This window comes from Gossypium arboreum, chromosome 13 (assembly GCF_025698485.1).
Source record: "Gossypium arboreum isolate Shixiya-1 chromosome 13, ASM2569848v2, whole genome shotgun sequence".
Taxonomy (NCBI): domain Eukaryota; kingdom Viridiplantae; phylum Streptophyta; class Magnoliopsida; order Malvales; family Malvaceae; genus Gossypium; species Gossypium arboreum.
In genome coordinates, this window is record NC_069082.1 from 50,259,722 (window position 1) to 50,277,867 (window position 18,146).

The following is an 18,146-nucleotide window of genomic DNA, read 5'->3' on the forward strand; positions in this document are numbered from 1 at the left end:
TAATTGGCCTGACCAAAAATTATATAAAAATATTTGTGGATGAACATATGAGTCTAATTTCAGGGAAAAATTACGAAACTTATTTTCGAGCTTTGAAACTCAAGATATGATTTTTAAGGCGACAGTGATGCAGTAACCAGCTTGTCTGGAAAATTTTAAATGGACTGTGAAAATGATTAAGTCAAGTTTGTGTGCACCTTGTGTTCGACTCCGGTAACGGATTCGGGTACGGGGTGTTACATTATTATCCTATGTATTCGAGGCATATTTGCTATAATTCTTCATGTGATGAAAATAAATGTGATATAAAATGAAATTGGCTAAATAATGTGTATACTAAATTTGAAATTGATACATGAGAATGGAATGACATAAATTGTAATATCCTGATTTTGGGCCTAGTCAGAATAGTGGTATCGTGACCACAAAATCAGAGATAGAAATAATTATTTTATGATTATTTTGAGGTCTATGATATGATTGCATGATTGTGTGAAAATTTCGTGAAGAAATTTTATGCATAAAGTGCTTAAATTGAAATTAGGGACTAAATCGAATAATTTGCAAAACTTACATTCTAGAAGTTTCTAGTATGAAATTGTTTTGAAATATTAATTAGGAGGTCTTAAATAGAAATTTTACCAATTTCTAAGTCTATGGACAAAAATTGGACATGGATGGAATTTTTGGAAAGTTTAGTAGTAAGGGCATTTTGGTCATTTAGGGTAAAATGAATTAAAATACAAAATTAAAAGCCAATTTTGCTCATCTTCAACCCCATGGTCGAATATAGCAAGGAGAAACCATGGATAGGGTTTTTCAAGCTTCCAAGCTTGATTGTAAGTCCGTTCTAGCCTCGCTTTTAATGACTTTACGTTTTGGAGTCCCTAGCTTGATTAAGCTTATGCTAGCAATAATTCAACCTAGGGTTCATATTTGGAAAAATATCCATAGGTGAAATTTGTGTATTTTGGTGTTTTATGATAGAATATGAGGTTTTAAATTATGTTAGACAACTTGTGTTACTCGGTTTTAAGCGAAAACTAGCAAAAGGGCTTAATCGGTAAAAATACCTAATAGTCATAAGTACATGTTAGAGTGAGAATTTGATGTTTCCATAGAAGGGAAAAATGATCAGCATGTCATAAAACATAAGAAAATAGGCTGAAGTTTAATTTACGAGCTTTGGGGCAAAAGTGTAAATATGCAAAAGTTTAGGGGCAAAATTGTAATTTTTCCAAAATATGATTTTGGGTCAATTTGAATAATGTGAGTCCTAATTAGACTATATTTTAAATGATAGAGCAAGGAAAACTGAAATTCGGGCTAAAATGGAAAAATACCAAGTTGTGGACGAAATGGTAAAAGTAGCCATTTTCGCATACGAGGTAAGTTCATGTGTAAATAATGTAGCATAATTGTTATTTTAAGTTATTGATGTTAATTATATGATATGCTGATTTTTTTATCGTGAAATATTATGCTTTGTGGTTAATGTTGAGTAATATGCAAATTATGTTTACTACTTGATAAATATGAATTGCTACCGAGTATCGATTCCGATATTCCATGGAAGACGGCAATGTGAGATCGAGGAAAAAAGCCCGTTTGAACCTTAGGAATAGATTAGGATACAAGTGACATGTCACTAGGATGGTTGAGCATCCTAACTCGTTGAGTTGAGTCCGAGTTCACTTATGGATGCGAATGTCCGAACTCGTTGAGTTGAGTCCGAGTTCGTGAAATGTAACTAGGCATCCGAACTCGTTGAGTTGAGTCCGAGTTCACTTATGGATGCGAACGCCCGAGCTCGTTGAGTTGAGTCTGATTTCACTTAGGGGCAGGTTACATGATTTCTTGATTACATATGAGGCACTTATGTGCAAATTATCCGTGTATCCAAGTTGTATTCCGATGTGTTCAACGGGTGAAATTTCTAGTGAAATGAAAGAACACTTAAGATGCAAGCGACGTTTTGGTAAGTGTTGTGAAATGGACACTTTGGACAGGTATGTTCTTAACCCTCGGGTTGATAATAGATACAACAACGATAAGGTAGTAAGATGATGAATGATGTTTAGAAATATGATATATGTTTTGGTGATACCATGCTAAAGTTGTTTGGTATATTTGTATTGTTATGTTACTTGTTGTTTACATATGAACTTACTAAGCATTTATGCTTACTCCTCCTCTTTATTTACTGTAGTTTTGAACAAGCCAGCTCGGGAATCGGACGGTCAAGGTTCGATCACACTATCCAAAGGACTTTCATCCGGGTAAATGGCTTGTAAAACTTAAGTATGGCATGTATAGCAATATATTTATTTTGTGTAAATAATTTTATGATATGGCCATGATTGGTTGAGAAAATGTTTGATATTGATAAGTCATGGTGATGGTTAAATTTAGATCATGTTTGATATCATGGAAGTTTAATAGGTTATCTAGTTCATAACAACTCATGAAAAGATGAAATTTGCCTTAAAATGAATATTGCTGCAGCAATGATATGAATTTGAAAAATCACTAAAAATAGTAAAAATGGAATTAAATGATGAGAAAGTTATGAAATTTAAGCTTAATGAGTCTATTTTCATATGGATAAAAAAAACAGGCATATAAATTATACTTTATGAGATATTTGAAACCTTGTGAAACAGGGCCAGACTGATTTCTGGATCCTCTATTCTGAATTTAAAAATTCATAATAAATTGTAAAAAAATAATTAGAAGTCATTATTTATATGTACAGATTCCTTATTGAGTCTAGTTTTAATAGAAATAAACCTCATAGTCATTGAAATTTTGTATAGAGAGATATCTGATTTGTAATACACAGATGTCAGAGCAGTCAAACCCTGAAACAGGAGAGAATTTAACTAATAAACTGTACTAATTGGCCCAACCAAAAATTCTAGAAAAAAATTAGTACATAGATATATGAGTCTAGATTTATGGAAAATTTACAGATCTTGATTTTGAGTTTCGTAACTCGAGATATAATTTTTCTTGTAACTATGACGCGAGTAGCTAGAAAGCTGTGAATGTAGAAACAAAAGATTTGAAGTTCTTATTTTGATAAATTATGTTCGGTAACTCCTCAAGCTCGACTCCGGTGACGGTTTTGGGCATGGGGGCGTTACATTTAGTGGTATCAGAGCAGGTTTAGTCAGTTCTCGGACTAACCTAGTATGTGTAAAAGTTTAGCTATGCATGCCACTAATCTGTGATAGTGTGATGTCTTCCGACGCGTATAAGTACCGTCTTATTTAGACAGGGTACTCTCCAACCGAGCTGCGCTGACCATGTTCAATGTTATATGAAGGTATTTGAGTAAAGTTATGATTATGATAAGTCTCGGTTCAGAAAAGTATGAATAAAAGTTTATGATACATATGTGATAATATGTGAGATGAAAGTTCATGTTGTGATAAATATCCATATTTGCTTAATGCTCATACGATGTAGTGTATGTGGCTTACTTGATAAGATGAACGGAATAAATAGAAAGTAGTAGAGGTATGGATAAAGGTCATAATATCATGATACGAATGAAAATGTCCTTGTCTTGATTGGATGTTGAATGTTGATGAATGTTAATGATATACAATTTTTATGAGATAAAGGATTATAATGAAATGAACTTATCTATGTTAAATTGTTGAACCTGAATTATATGATTGTAATGATATGTACATGATGATGCACGAAATGAAAGTTGTGATTGTGATGCAAATATCTATGTTTGTTTGGCCTTATATGATGTCATGAGCATGAATTAATTTAATTAAATGAATGGATAAGTAAAGCTATCTAGAAAACATAGAATGTATGCATAAGTATATTGTCTAAATGGGACAAGAGGAAAATTGGTGTAAGCCAACATGAATGAATGACATGATTTTGATGATGTTGCTATGATGATGGGAGTTGTGTCATATGTGTATGTATAAGAAAGTCGAGTCGAGGTCCTACAACCCTCCCCTTATCAAAGTGGTACTTATAATGGAATTTCATGAGATTTGTATTGAATAAGTTTTGGTTGAGAACCCAAAGAGTTCAATGATAGAATAATTATATGTATGATCGAGATTGAAAATGAGCTGATAAGTAAAGTCGAGCCATAAAGTATCGGATTGACGTAAAGATTATTGGAGTTATGCATCGTCCCGATTAGAAAAGGAATTCTCCTTGGTAAATCGAATTACTCGAGTGCAAGGTCGAGAAAAGTGTAAATCAAAATTTATTCAGAATCGGCCTTCTTTAGTGAATGGTTTAATATGAAATTTGTGACGGCGAACTAGTTGGGGAAATGATAATTGAAATGTGAACTATCTGAGTGTGACGATTATGACCGATGATTTAGCGATCTCTTTTGAGATGTTCTATGTGTTTACCCGTTCTCGTAAATATTTCTATGGCTATTGATCTTCTGAAGAAATTCTTGTTATATGGGAATGTCTTTTAATCCTGGTGTTGGATGAAAGCATTGGTAATCTGACTGGTTTATAATTTATATTGCTCTATTTCATCGGGTATTCTATTTCATTTCGTCTGATAAGAATTGATGAGAGAATACATACGATATTATGATTCTATTTCTTCTACTTGATGCTTCATCTGATATATATGTATGGGAAGATATATTGATCTTGTTATATTTGATTTCAATGGGATTAAATGATGTTTTCTTTTGAATTTCTTTCTTTGAAGAATTATCAGGGTATTCTGTATTTTCTCTATGAGTTTGGTTTTCGGTTCTCCGGCATAGTATCGTATCTTGGGTTTCTTTATTCTGGATTTCTCTATCTTGGATTTCTTTATTCGGTTTCCTTGTTATCTTTGTTCCATAATTTGTCAATTATGACTCGTGTTCGAAGTGCGTTCTTCAGCTCGTGATAATCATGTCAAATATGACTATACTTCTAATTTGATCTTGGTAATGTGGTGATTTTAGTATTGGGATTTTTTCTAATTTCTGTGTAAGGATTTGACATCCGTAAAGGCATAGGTGATAAAAGCGCGAGTTTCAGTCGGTATGGTGAATTATTTATTTGAAAGATTTCATGTGACAATTATGTCAGGATTATTTTTCTCAAGTCTGATAATAGAATTTCATTTTGTACAGATAAAAGAGTAAATAGTCTGAACGATAAGTGTATATTTATTAGAAAGAGTTGGATATTAGTTAAAGTCACTACGAATGATAAGGTTTTCGTCTTGTGAAAGCTGAAAAGTTTATTACATGTTGACAAAGTTTGGATAGATGAGAATATTGGTAACTGAAGCGTCTGAACTAGACTAGTCTACATTGAGTAAAGACTTCCTGACTTTCAGTAATGTACCGTTGTATGAATTGTGATGTGTTTCAAGACAGTGGGGTAATGTGATAGTTTAGAGCATTCGATGTTACATAAAATCTGAGTTGTTAAAGAGGTTAAAGCCGAGCATTGGGATCTATCAAAATTATCCTTGCCAGTGTTGATATTGGGATGGAAATGAGAAGGATTATTCTTGAGGCCATATCAAAATTATTTCCATGGCGGAAAGAGGAAAATGTGATGTATCCTATTGTTAAATGTTTGGCGAGATCTATAAATCATATCGGTATTGAATGAATTCCTACTCATCGATTCATGGAATTTCGTGTCTTTTGATTGTTGAATTTCTTGGAATTCTAGTCTCCATTAACCAAATTGAGATCTGGTTTTATGTCAAGATGACAAGGAAGCGGAGAAGGGTTGAAAATTTAAGAACAATTAAGAGATGAGTTCGTAAACTTTCGAAATATATGAGAAATTAATGAGATATATTGGAGGCACCGCCTGAGTGAAAGTTCTTCAGCACCGAATATGAAATTGAGGAATCTAAGTGAAGACCACTTTTCTGGTAAGATTTTCGGGGACGAAAATCCCTAAAGGGGGGGAGAGTTGTAATATCCTGATTTTGGGCCTAGTCGGAATAGTGGTTTCGTGACCACAAAATCTGAGATAGAAATAATTATTTTATGATTATTTTGAGGTCTATGATATGATTGCATGATTGTGTGAAAATTTCGTGAAGAAATTTTATGCATAAAGTGCTTAAATTGAAATTAGGGACTAAATCGAATAATTTGTAAAACTTGCATTCTAGAAGTTTCTAGTATGAAATTGTTTTGAAATATTAATTAGGATGTCTTAAATAGAAATTTTACCAATTTCTAAGTCTATGGACAAAATTGGACATGGATGGAATTTTGGAAAGTTTAGTAGTAAGGGCATTTTGGTCATTTAGGGTAAAATGAATTAAAATACAAAATTAAAAGCCAATTTTGCTCATCTTCAACCCCATGGCCGAATATAGCAAGGAGAAACCATGGCTAGGGTTTTTCAAGCTTCCAAGCTCGATTGTAAGTTCGTTCTAGCCTCGTTTTTAATGATTTTTACGTTTTTGGAGTCCCGGTAGCTTGATTAAGCTTATGCTAGCAATAATTCAACCTAGGGTTCATATTTGGAAAAATACCCATAGGTGAAATTTGTGTATTTTGGTGTTTTATGATAGAATATGAGGTTTTAAATTATGTTAGACAACTTGTGTTACTCGGTTTTAAGCGAAAACTAGCAAAAGGGCTTAATCGGTAAAAATACCTAATAGTCATAAGTACATGTTAGAGTGAGAATTTGATGTTTCCATAGAAGGGAAAAATGATCAGCATGTCATAAAACATAAGAAAATAGGCTGGCGTTTAATTTACGAGCTTTGGGGCAAAAGTGTAAATATGCAAAAGTTTAGGGGCAGAATTGTAATTTTGCCAAAATATGATTTTGGGTCAATTTGAATAATGTGAGTCCTAATTAGACTATATTTTAAATGATAGAGCAAGGAAAACTGAAATTCGGGCTAAAATGGAAAAATACCAAGTTGTGGACGAAATGGTAAAAGTAGCCATTTTCGCATACGAGGTAAGTTCATGTGTAAATAATGTAGCATAATTGTTATTTTTAAGTTATTGATGTTAATTATATGATATGCTGATTTTTTTATCGTGAAATATTATGCTTTGTGGTTAATGTTGAGTAATATGCAAATTATGTTTACTACTTGATAAATATGAATTGCTACCGAGTATCGGCCCGATATTCCATGGAAGACGGCAATGTGAGATCGAGGAAAAAAGCCCGTTTGAACCTTAGGAATAGATTAGGATACAAGTGACATGTCACTAGGATGGTTGAGCATCCGAACTCGTTGAGTTGAGTCCGAGTTCACTTATGGATGCGAATGTCCGAACTCGTTGAGTTGAGTCCGAGTTCGTGAAATGTAACTAGGCATCCGAACTCGTTGAGTTGAGTCCGAGTTCACTTATGGATGCGACGCCGAGCTCGTTGAGTTGAGTCTGAGTTCACTTAGGGCGGGTTACATGATTTCTTGATTACATATGAGGCACTTATGTGCAAATTATCCGTGTATCCAAGTTGTATTCGATGTGTTCAACGGGTGAAATTTCTAGTGAAATGAAAGAACACTTAAGATGCAAGCGACGTTTTGGTAAGTGTTGTGAAATGGACACTTTGGACAGGTATGTTCTTAACCCTCGGGTTGATAATAGATACAACAACGATAAGGTAGTAAGATGATGAATGATGTTTAGAAATATGATATATGTTTTGGTGATACCATGCTAAAGTTGTTTGGTATATTTGTATTGTTATGTTACTTGTTATTTACATATGAACTTACTAAGCATTTATGCTTACTCCTCCTCTTTATTTACTGTAGTTTTGAACAAGCCAGCTCGGGAATCGGACGGGTCGAAGGTTCGATCACACTATCCAAAGGACTTTCATCCGGGTAAATGGCTTGTAAAACTTAAGTATGGCATGTATAGCAATATATTTATTTTGTGTAAATAATTTTATGATATGGCCATGATTGGTTGAGAAAATGTTTGATATTGATAAGTCATGGTGATGGTTAAATTTAGATCATGTTTGATATCATGGAAGTTTAATAGGTTATCTAGTTCATAACAACTCATGAAAAGATGAAATTTGCCTTAAAATGAATATTGCTGCAGCAATGACATGAATTTGAAAAATCACTAAAATAGTATAAATGGAATTAAATGATGAGAAAGTTATGAAATTTAAGCTTAATGAGTCTATTTTCAATGGATAAAAAAAAACAGGCATATAAATTATACTTTATGAGATATTTGAAACCTTGTGAAAAGGGCCAGAGTGATTTCTGGATCCTCTATTCTGAATTTAAAAATTCATAATAAATTATAAAAAAATAATTAGAAGTTATTATTTATATGTACAGATTCCTTTTTGAGTCTAGTTTTAATAGAAACAAACCTAGTAGTCATTGAAATTCTGTATAGATAGATATCTGATTCGTAATACATAGGTGTCAGAGCAGTCAAACCCTGAAACAGGAGAGAATTTAACTAATAAACTGTACTAATTGGCACAACCAAAAATTCTAGAAAAAAATTAGTAAATAGATATATGAGTCTAGATTTATGGAAAATTTACGGATCTTGATTTCGAGTTTCGTAACTCGAGATATGATTTTTCTTGTAACTATGACGCGAGTAGCTAGAAAGCTGTGAATGTAGAAACAAAAGATTTGAAGTTCTTATTTTGATAAATTATGTTCGGTAACTCCTCAAGCTCGACTCCGGCGACGGTTTCGGGCATGGGGGCGTTACATAAATGTTGTAATTGTTGAATGTTTTTTATATAGATTCAATAGTATCGTTGGAGATGTTATTTGATTAGTGTGTGATAACCCCACCTGTTGCTAAATTGTGATAATAGGGAACTTTATAGTAGCTAGCTCATTTAATTAAATAGGAATAAAGGTAAGTTATATTGTTTTAGGTTGTGAATGATAAATAAATAAAATGAAATGAGTTATAATTGGTTAAATGTGTTTTGGATAGTATCAAAGATAAACGATTATATTATAAGCTTAATGTATAAACTTCTGGAAGTGTTAAGTGATGTACTTGTGGATGTAACAAGATGCAAAATGATATCCATACTTGTTACATTAGGTTTTCAAAATTTAATTGTAAATTTATCGAGATAGGTTAAATGAATTTCCTATGAGCTTAGTAAACATTTGTAATGCTTATCTTGCTTGTTTTTCTTGTAACACCTCTAACCCGCCTTTGTCAGCAGATTAGGGTTACAGAGCATTATTGTACAACCAAAAACATTTGAACATTTTATCATTTAATAATTCACTCGCATCATAAACCATTCATACACATGCATATTGTCCCTAAATCGAGCCCTCGAGGCCCTAAAAATAACTTAGAAATAGTTTGAGACCAATTTGAAATAGTTTGGAAAGTTTAGGAAAAAGATGAAAAATTTGCAAAAAGGGGTCACATGACCGTGTAACTATCGAACTAAGGACAACGGCCGTGTCCCAACCCATTTCCTCACTTGTGTAACTCTATAAGTTGGGTCACACGACCAGGTCACACGACCAGGTCACACGCCTGTGTGCTAGGCCGTGTCACACGCCTGCGTGGCAGGTCGTGTAACTCTCGAAGTTGCCTGACAAGCCCATGTGTCAGGCCGTGTAACTCACTGACTTGCACCCTAAAGAAATCATTAGATGTGATAAACCATAATTTATACATATTTTTACCCCATGTTTAACGCATTTTATGGATTTTTTTCATTAGAATTGGTTAATTCGATGCTCCTAATGCTTTAATTTCATGTTTTACACTTAGGAGAGCATAGGAGAGCGAAAAGAATGAGAAACGAGCCAAAAACGGAGAAAATGGGCCAAAGTACGAACTCAACACGGCCTGGACCTCCTCATACGGGCAGACCACAAGGCTGTGTCAGTTTGGCAGGCTTGAGCATGGCCTGAAGTAATCGCACACGGGCGTGTTACATGAGCGTGTCCCTGTCGAGCCCAAGTTGAGTCTAATTCAGAAAAGGCTAATTTTGAGGGCTTTTAGGCATTCCAAAGCTTATAAATACACCCTAGAGAAGGAAGAAAAGAAGAGGAGAGTAGAGGGTAAGGAATTACTCCAAGAAAGTCGATTGATTCATCTCAGAAGTCGAATTCATCATTAGGACTGAAGATCTCTCCTCAATTCCCCTTCAGGATTTTTGAGTTTTCTTTGTGTTTTGTATTCTTTATTCTTCTGAGATGTTCTCTTATTTAGTTATGAACTAAATCCCCTAAATACCTAAGTGGAATGAAACCTAAGACGAATCTTGTTATTATTTTCTAAATTGTATGATAAATATTTGACTTGTTCTTAATTATGTGTTCTTAATTCTTGTTTTGATATCCCAGGATACCGATTCAAGATAAGCTCTTATTCAGAGGAGGAATAGACCCTGTGTAAGAGTACATTTTTCATAATTAAGCGGAGTTGATTGCGCGTCTAGACATAGGGTGACAAGATTTTGCCGGATTAGGGTGAAACCTAATAAGGGGATCCATAGATCGTGTTAATGCAACCCTAGAGTGTTAATTAGAGAAAAGACTTGGTTATTCAATCTAGGGATTAGATGTTATTAGTCTTGAATAGGGATAATAACATAACTTAGGGATCTTTAAGGAACAAGTTAAATGAATAAATCGTCCGATTCGGAGCCAGAATAACAAGTAAAGTCTAAGTGGATTTTTCCTTAGGTATTGTCTTCATTCAATCGATTTTTCCAAAAGCAATTCCCCAATTCCATTCTCTGTGCGTTCTTAGTTTAGATAATTAGTTAGTTAAAACAAAAATCTCTTTATTCTTAGGTTAGATAATAAAAAGACAGTCATTACTAGTACTTTTAGTTCCTTTGGGTTCGACAATCCGGTCTTGTTAAAACTATACTACTGTTCGATAGGTACACTTGCCTACATCGTGATAATAATTAGTTCAAGAATGAGTAATTATAAATATTTAAAACCTATCACGAAACCTCGTGATCAAGTTTTTGATGCCGTTGCCGGGGAACTAAGATATTAGGAACGCTCAATTTTTATTACTTTAGCTATTTATTTTTCTTGCAATTTAATTTAATTTTATTATTGTTATTTATTAATTTAATTTTTTCTTCTCTTGGCAGGTTTTTATAGTTTATGACTAGAAGAAACCCATTAGGACTATTACTTTTTGACGAAGAAATTGATCGTACAGTTTGTAGAAATCAAAGAGAAATAAGGCAAAGCCTAAGATACACAGAGAACGAGAAAGAAGACGATACTCAACTCCCAACCGAAGAGATGGCTGAAAACCAAGGCAATCAGCTACCTCCTACAATTGCAGTTAATCAAAATCCTGCTCCACACATTATGTATGATTATGTTAAACCTTCTTTAACAGGAATTGAATCGAGCATAGTTAGACCTGCTGTAGCTACAAATACTTTTGAATTAAAACCTAACACTATTCAAATGATACAGCAATTTGTGCAGTTTGATGGTTTCCAGGATGAGGATCCCAACGCTCATTTAGCCAACTTCTTAGAACTATGCGATACATTTAAAATTAATGGTGTCTCTGATGATGCCATTCATCTTCGGTTATTCCCTTTTTCATTGAGGAACAAAGCTAAATAGTGGTTGAACTCGTTACCATAAGGGTCAATTACTACATGGGAACAAATGACCAAAAATTTTTTACTAAAATATTTTTCTCCGACTAAAACGGCTAAATTACGTAATGATATCTCCTCTTTTATGCAGATGGATTTAGAAACACTCTACGATGCATGGGAGAGATACAAGGACCTTTTGAGAAGGTGCCCTCACTATGGGTTACCGCTTTGGCTACAGGTTCAAACGTTCCATAATGGCCTAAATCCTTTGACTCGACAAATGGTTCACACAGCTGCTGGTGGAACCATCAATAATAAAACACCTGAAGATGCCTATGAGTTTATAGAAGAAATGTCACTGAATAACTATCAGTGGCAAGTCATAAGGACAAAGCCAACGAAAACAGCCGGCGTTTATAACGTCGATTCAGTCACCATGCTCTCTAATCAGGTTGAACTCTTAAATAAAAAGATTGATGGTTTTCTTAGTTCTTCGCAGGTTCACCCAATAATGCAGTGCGAAGCAAGTAGAGGTGGAACAAGCCATTCGGAATACCAACCTTATGGCCACAACATGGATAACGAGCAATTAAACTACATGGGTAATAATCCTGGACCTCAAAACAATCCATATAGTAACATTTACAATGCAGGTTGGAGGAACCATCCAATTTCTCGTGGAGCGGTCAAGGAAATCAAAGACCACAACCACCTCCAGGCTACCAACAACCACCCTAGCAACAGGAAAAGTAGCCGAGCCTTGAAGAGATGCTCTCAAAGTCTATTTTGGTGTCAGAAACTCGTTTCCATAACACCGAAACAGCACTTAAAAATCAACAAGCGTCAATCCAAGAGGTTGAAACTCAGATAGGCCAGCTTTCCAAACTAATTTTCGAATGACCACAAGGTAGCTTGCCAAGTAATACTGAACCCAACCCAAGGGAACATCTAAACGCAATTAATATTCAAGATGAAGAAGGAGTTGTTGAGCATGAACCAGAACCAAAGGAAAAAACTATGGTAATCAAAGGTCAAGGTGAGGTAGATAACAATATAAACAAAACGGTGAATGTCGAATATGAACCTCGTGTGCCATACCCTAACGCGACAAGGAAAGATCGCTCAGATGAACAATTTGGTAAATTCCTTAAACTCTTAAAAAAATTACATATTAACTTACCATTTATTGAAGCCCTATCGCAGATGCCAAATGCAATGAAATTCTTAAAAGAGCTTTTAGCAAATAAGCGGAAGTTGGACGAGGCATCGCATGTGGAGCTAAACGCAGTGTGCTCAACTATTCTGAAAAATAAGCTACCAAACAAACTAAAAAATCTAGGGAGTTCTACGATTCCTTGCTTAATTGGTAGTTTAGATGTTAATAATGCATTAGCTAATTTAAGGGCTAGTATCAATGTCATGCCTTATAAAATGTTTAAGCAACTAGGTCTCAGGAAACCCAAACAGATTAGGATGAGCATTCAACTAGCAGATAAAACTATAAGATTTCCTAGGGGTATTATTGAAGATGTGCTAATAAAAATCGATAAATTTATATTTCCCGTTGACTTCATTGTTTTAGACATAGAGGAGGATAGCAACACTCCTTTAATTCTGGGAATGCCCTTTCTAGCAATTGCTAAAACAATTATTGATGTTGACACAGGTGAGTTCATGCTTCGCGTAGGAGACGAAACACTCACCCTTCAAGCTTGCAATTCTAACAACACATTGGAAATTAAAGGTGATCGTCTAAACCATTCTATTAAAACTGACCACATGATACAACCCACTTTGCAGGAGATAAGTCTGAAGGAAGTACATGAGCCACTCTCAAACAATAGTAAAGGATCTATTCATGAAGAATGAAGGCTGCAAATAGAGGAGCTAGATGAATGGCGAACACATAAATTGAGAACACACGATAAATCGAAACTACGCTAAGACGAGCTTGATACCTCTCCAAATCAACTTAAATTTGGAGATAAAGTCTTATTAGATGTCTCTAATCCCCACATTGTCACTACCACACCGAGTGAAGAAATCCCTCTTACGGTACTAAGTATTTTTCCATTTGGTATGGTGAGGTGAGTCATCCCAAGTTCGACACTTTTAAGGTAAACAACACCCATTTAAAACCTTATTTTAAGATTGATAGCAGGAATGAGGAGTATAAACTCTTCGAACCACCATGATCATTCAAGGAGAGGTAAGTCAAGAATAGACTATAAATAAGCGCTTGTCGAGAGGCAACCTGAGCAGTAACTGTATTAACTTCTCTAAAAATTAGTCTTCAACATCTAACTTACTAACGGAGCTCTCGAACACAGGTTTTCCACAGAGACACGGCCAAGCACACGGGCTTGCTTATGGCCGTGTGAAAACAGGGCAAGGATTTCCCCAAACACAGGCTACGATAAAATGCCACGACCGTCCGACATGGCTATGGTCGAGCCTGCCAAAACAGCACGAGCGTGCGATACGCCCGTGTCTCACACCCGTGGTCAAACCTGTTGATTGACATGGGCATGGGGATTTCCCATACGAGCATGGGAAAAGAGAACGAAGCTAGACACGGTCATGCAACACGGCCGTGTGAACCCACATGTCCGAGGCACACCGGCGTGGGACGAATTTCAGATGCGCCAAAATAGGAAAAATGCAAAACACACAAGTTGAAATTGGGGAACACGGGTGTGTGCCCTGGCCGTGTGGCCCAAAATCTATAAATACCCTGCACTATTCACTTTCTTCCCCATTCAAAAACCCTAACCCTAGCCGCTGCAACTCCACATAGCCTCCCTGCCACGGTGCGTCGCTTCCCACTCCATTTTTGACGCTCAATCTCTCTTCCCTAGCATTTGTTTACTCCTTTTACTTCTATTTTACTTATTTCGAATGCTTAGTATCAACATAATCTTCATATCTTTTGAACTATTCTTCATTTTGCTCATTATTCTATCATTAAATTTGCATTCTTAGGTTAGTCATGACATTACTATGCTTCTTCTCATGCTATTACCATGCCAATGTCTATCACTTAATTTGCATTCCTAGGTTAGTTATCATACATTCCGTGTTAAATTGAGATTAGGAAAACCTCATACCCATTACATTTCTATTCTCATTCTCATTGTTATTTTGGTTGAGTTTGCTTCATATTAGTAGTCTTGGCTAAAATAGTTAGTTCAAATTCATGACTTTTTACTTCTTCGAATTCGTTTACCTATTATTATTATTCTTTATATTACAGGCTTTTAATGTCGTCTTCACGAGGAAAGAAGACCGCTGTCCCTGCTTCCAAGAAACGGAAGGGAGCATCATCTTCTGCGGGTCCAATCGCAAAAAATTGTCACCCTCTCCTACAGTTTCCCCGTGGGCACCAGGAAGAACTTTTCCAGATACTTCGGGCCCGACCTTTAATTGCGGGACGCTGCATCGACTGGGCTACCGTAGAATAAGTTCAGTTGGCTGATGCGATTCGGGCCCTCTTAACCACTGACCCTTGGGAGCTGTTCTTTGGGATCATCGAACCAACATACCTCGAGCTCACAATGGAACTATGCTCAACGTTCCATCTCCAGACCGTAGTGACGAACTACGATGATTCCAACACAGTGCAATTTCTAACGAACTTCCATTGGGTAGTGTGATAGATCTCTAACGAACTTCCAATCGATTGAGCTTCCGATAATCTGTAAAGAAAAGGAAAATAATTACATAAGCAATGAATGCTTAGTAAGCTCGTATAAACTTTAAACATAATATACCATTTCAATAATGAACTTTATAGAGTAAGTGTAACGCCCCTTACCCATGTTCAACACCGGAACAGGGTACGAGGTATTACCAGAACATAACACATACCATTAAACAAAACCGAGATAGAAATATGTCATCCAATTAGATAATGTATCATTATAACATATGTCTTGAACAATATTAGCCAACTTCAATGGCTTTGTACAAAATAATTGGTTAAATACTGTAACCAATATTTTAAACCTAGGCAATTATGACACGTAACAAAATAACAAAGCCTACTATACATGCCATAATTCAAAAGTTTAGTTCAAATACCCAAAAGTATTGATAGTGCGGGCAGATCTTCAACGATCCTTAACTCCTGTGCAAGCTGGACGACACTATAAGACAAAAGAGAGAAAAGAAAATAAGCTTATAGCTTAGTAAGTAAGTATATAAATAATAATTAAAGGATCTAATATGTTAACACAATAACTCAAGTGTATCTACTTTTAATTTCACTATTTACTCCACTTTGATCAAGCTATCTCTCCTGCGCCATGTCCACTAAATAAATCATAACTCAAGTTACCAAACTCAAAATTCAAGTCCGTAAAAGTTTCCTGAAACTAGACTCATATTACTTCACCTAAAATTTTTCTAGAATTTTTGGTCTAGCCAATTAGTACAGTTTATTAGTTAAAGCTTCCCCTGTTATACAGCTCGATGGATCTGACCTCTGCTCACTACGAATTGATTTTCTCCAACTAAAAAAGTCAAATAGCCATGAAATTTGTTTCATTTAAAACTAGACTCAATAAGGAATCTATTAATATAAACTATATTTCTTAATTATGTTTGTACAATTTCTAATGATTTATCAAAGTTAGAACAGGGGATCACATAGTCATTCTGAACAAGTCACACACAAATATAAATATCTCAAAATATAGAGTTCCTTTACTTGGTCTGTTTCTCTTACATGAGAATCGACTCATTAAGATTTAATTTAATATCTCATTCAGCCTCTAATTAAATTCCTACTATTTTTGGTGATTTTTCAAATTCTCAATCATGATTGTCTAAAACAGATATTATTGTAAATTCACTCTTTCACACTTTCTTTGTATTAACCTCATTTAGCATACATATCACAATTCATTTTCACCACATTTCATATATCACAAGTATAGGTCCATGATTACAATGTCACCGTAAAATCATCCCGTTGAACACTTAGGATCAATTCTCGATACTTGGTGGTTTCAGCATACAGCTCCACCCATCATATTTCATATAATTCAGCTCTCTTGTACACATGGTGAACACTTAGTACCACCCATGTGACCTAGCCAATTTATCTCGTAGCTCTCTTGTCTACATGGTGTCCTTCACTTGGGATCACACACTCGACCTAGCTACATTTATCTCTCCCGTAGCTCTCTTGTCTACATGGGATACATCTCGTATCACACATGTGACCTAGCTACTACATAGTATCTCGTAGCTCTCTTGTACACATGATGTGCACTCAGCACCATACATGTGACCTAGCTACATTCCATCTATTATTCAATCTTTTCGAATGTTCAACCGGGATTTCTCTCTCTATTACTTATTTCTATTCTTTCAATAATCGATTTATGATTCAAAATCAGCTAAAATATATATAATAGGCTGAAATATGAGAATGTAAATGAAGTTAATGGATTATTTACATACAAACTTACCTTGGTGCAAAATATGAGAATTTTGCAATTTAGTCCAAAATCTTTTCTTTCCCCAGTTCGAGGTCAATTCCATGCCTTTCTTGATCTATAACAACATGTTTAGCTCATTTAACACTCATACTATTTATTTCAATCCAAAAATCACATTATGGAAAAGTTAAATTTTTGCCCCTAACTTTTACAAAATTACAATTTTGCCCCTAGGCTCGGAAATTTAATTTCAGCCCTTATTCTTATGTTTTATGACATGCTGAACATTTTTCTCTTCTATGACAACATTGAATTCTCACTCTAACACATAGTTATGAACAATAGGTATTTTTACCGATTTTGTCGTTTTGCTCGTTTTTGCTAAAAATTGCTTAGAAAAGATCGTTCTCCTAACTTCAAACATTCATACTCTACCATCAAACATCAAAATACATGCATATCATTCATGGGTAATTTTTTAAACATAAACCCTAACTCTAAATAATGGTAGAAATAGGTAGACCAAGCTATGAGGATTTCAAAAATGTAAAGAACATTAAAAACGGGGCTTGAATGCACTTACTATTGAGCTTGAAAGCTTGGAAAAACCCTAGCTATGGATAAAATGTAAGTTTTGGCCAAGCTTAAATGAAGATGAACACATTTTTGTGTTATTTTTCCCATTTTATTTCATTTAATATACAAATGACCAAAATGCCCTTACTACTAAACTTTCTAAAAATTCCATCCATGTCCAAATTTTTGTCCATATAAAGTATAATGGTCTAATTGCCATTTAAGGACCTCTACTTAAAACCCCCATTTCAATCAAGTACTTTATGAACTAGAACACACACATTTTTCATTTATTTCAATTTAGTCCTAAACGTCAAATTAAACACCCAATTGATAAAATTTCGCAACGAAATTTTCACACAATTATGCAATCATAATATAAACACTAAAACTAAATCAAAAGAATTTTTTTTTCAACCTCGAATTCGTGGTTTCGAAACCACTATTCCATTTTGGCCTTAAATCGGGCAGTTACAGTAAGTATAAACCTTTACCAATGCAATAAGATCAATAAAGCCTATATAACACCATCAAACTCACAAGTTAGCATACTTGTTCATGATACATA

General features: G+C 34.8%; 1 non-coding gene across 1 annotated transcript; it reads right to left on the reverse strand.

The window, feature by feature from the left end:
• Positions 1-11,673: 11,673 nt before the first annotated feature.
• Positions 11,674-11,780, reverse strand: LOC128287046 (small nucleolar RNA R71). Its single transcript, XR_008277746.1, has one exon. It is a non-coding gene; the product is annotated as a small nucleolar RNA R71 (small nucleolar RNA).
• Positions 11,781-18,146: the final 6,366 nt, after the last annotated feature.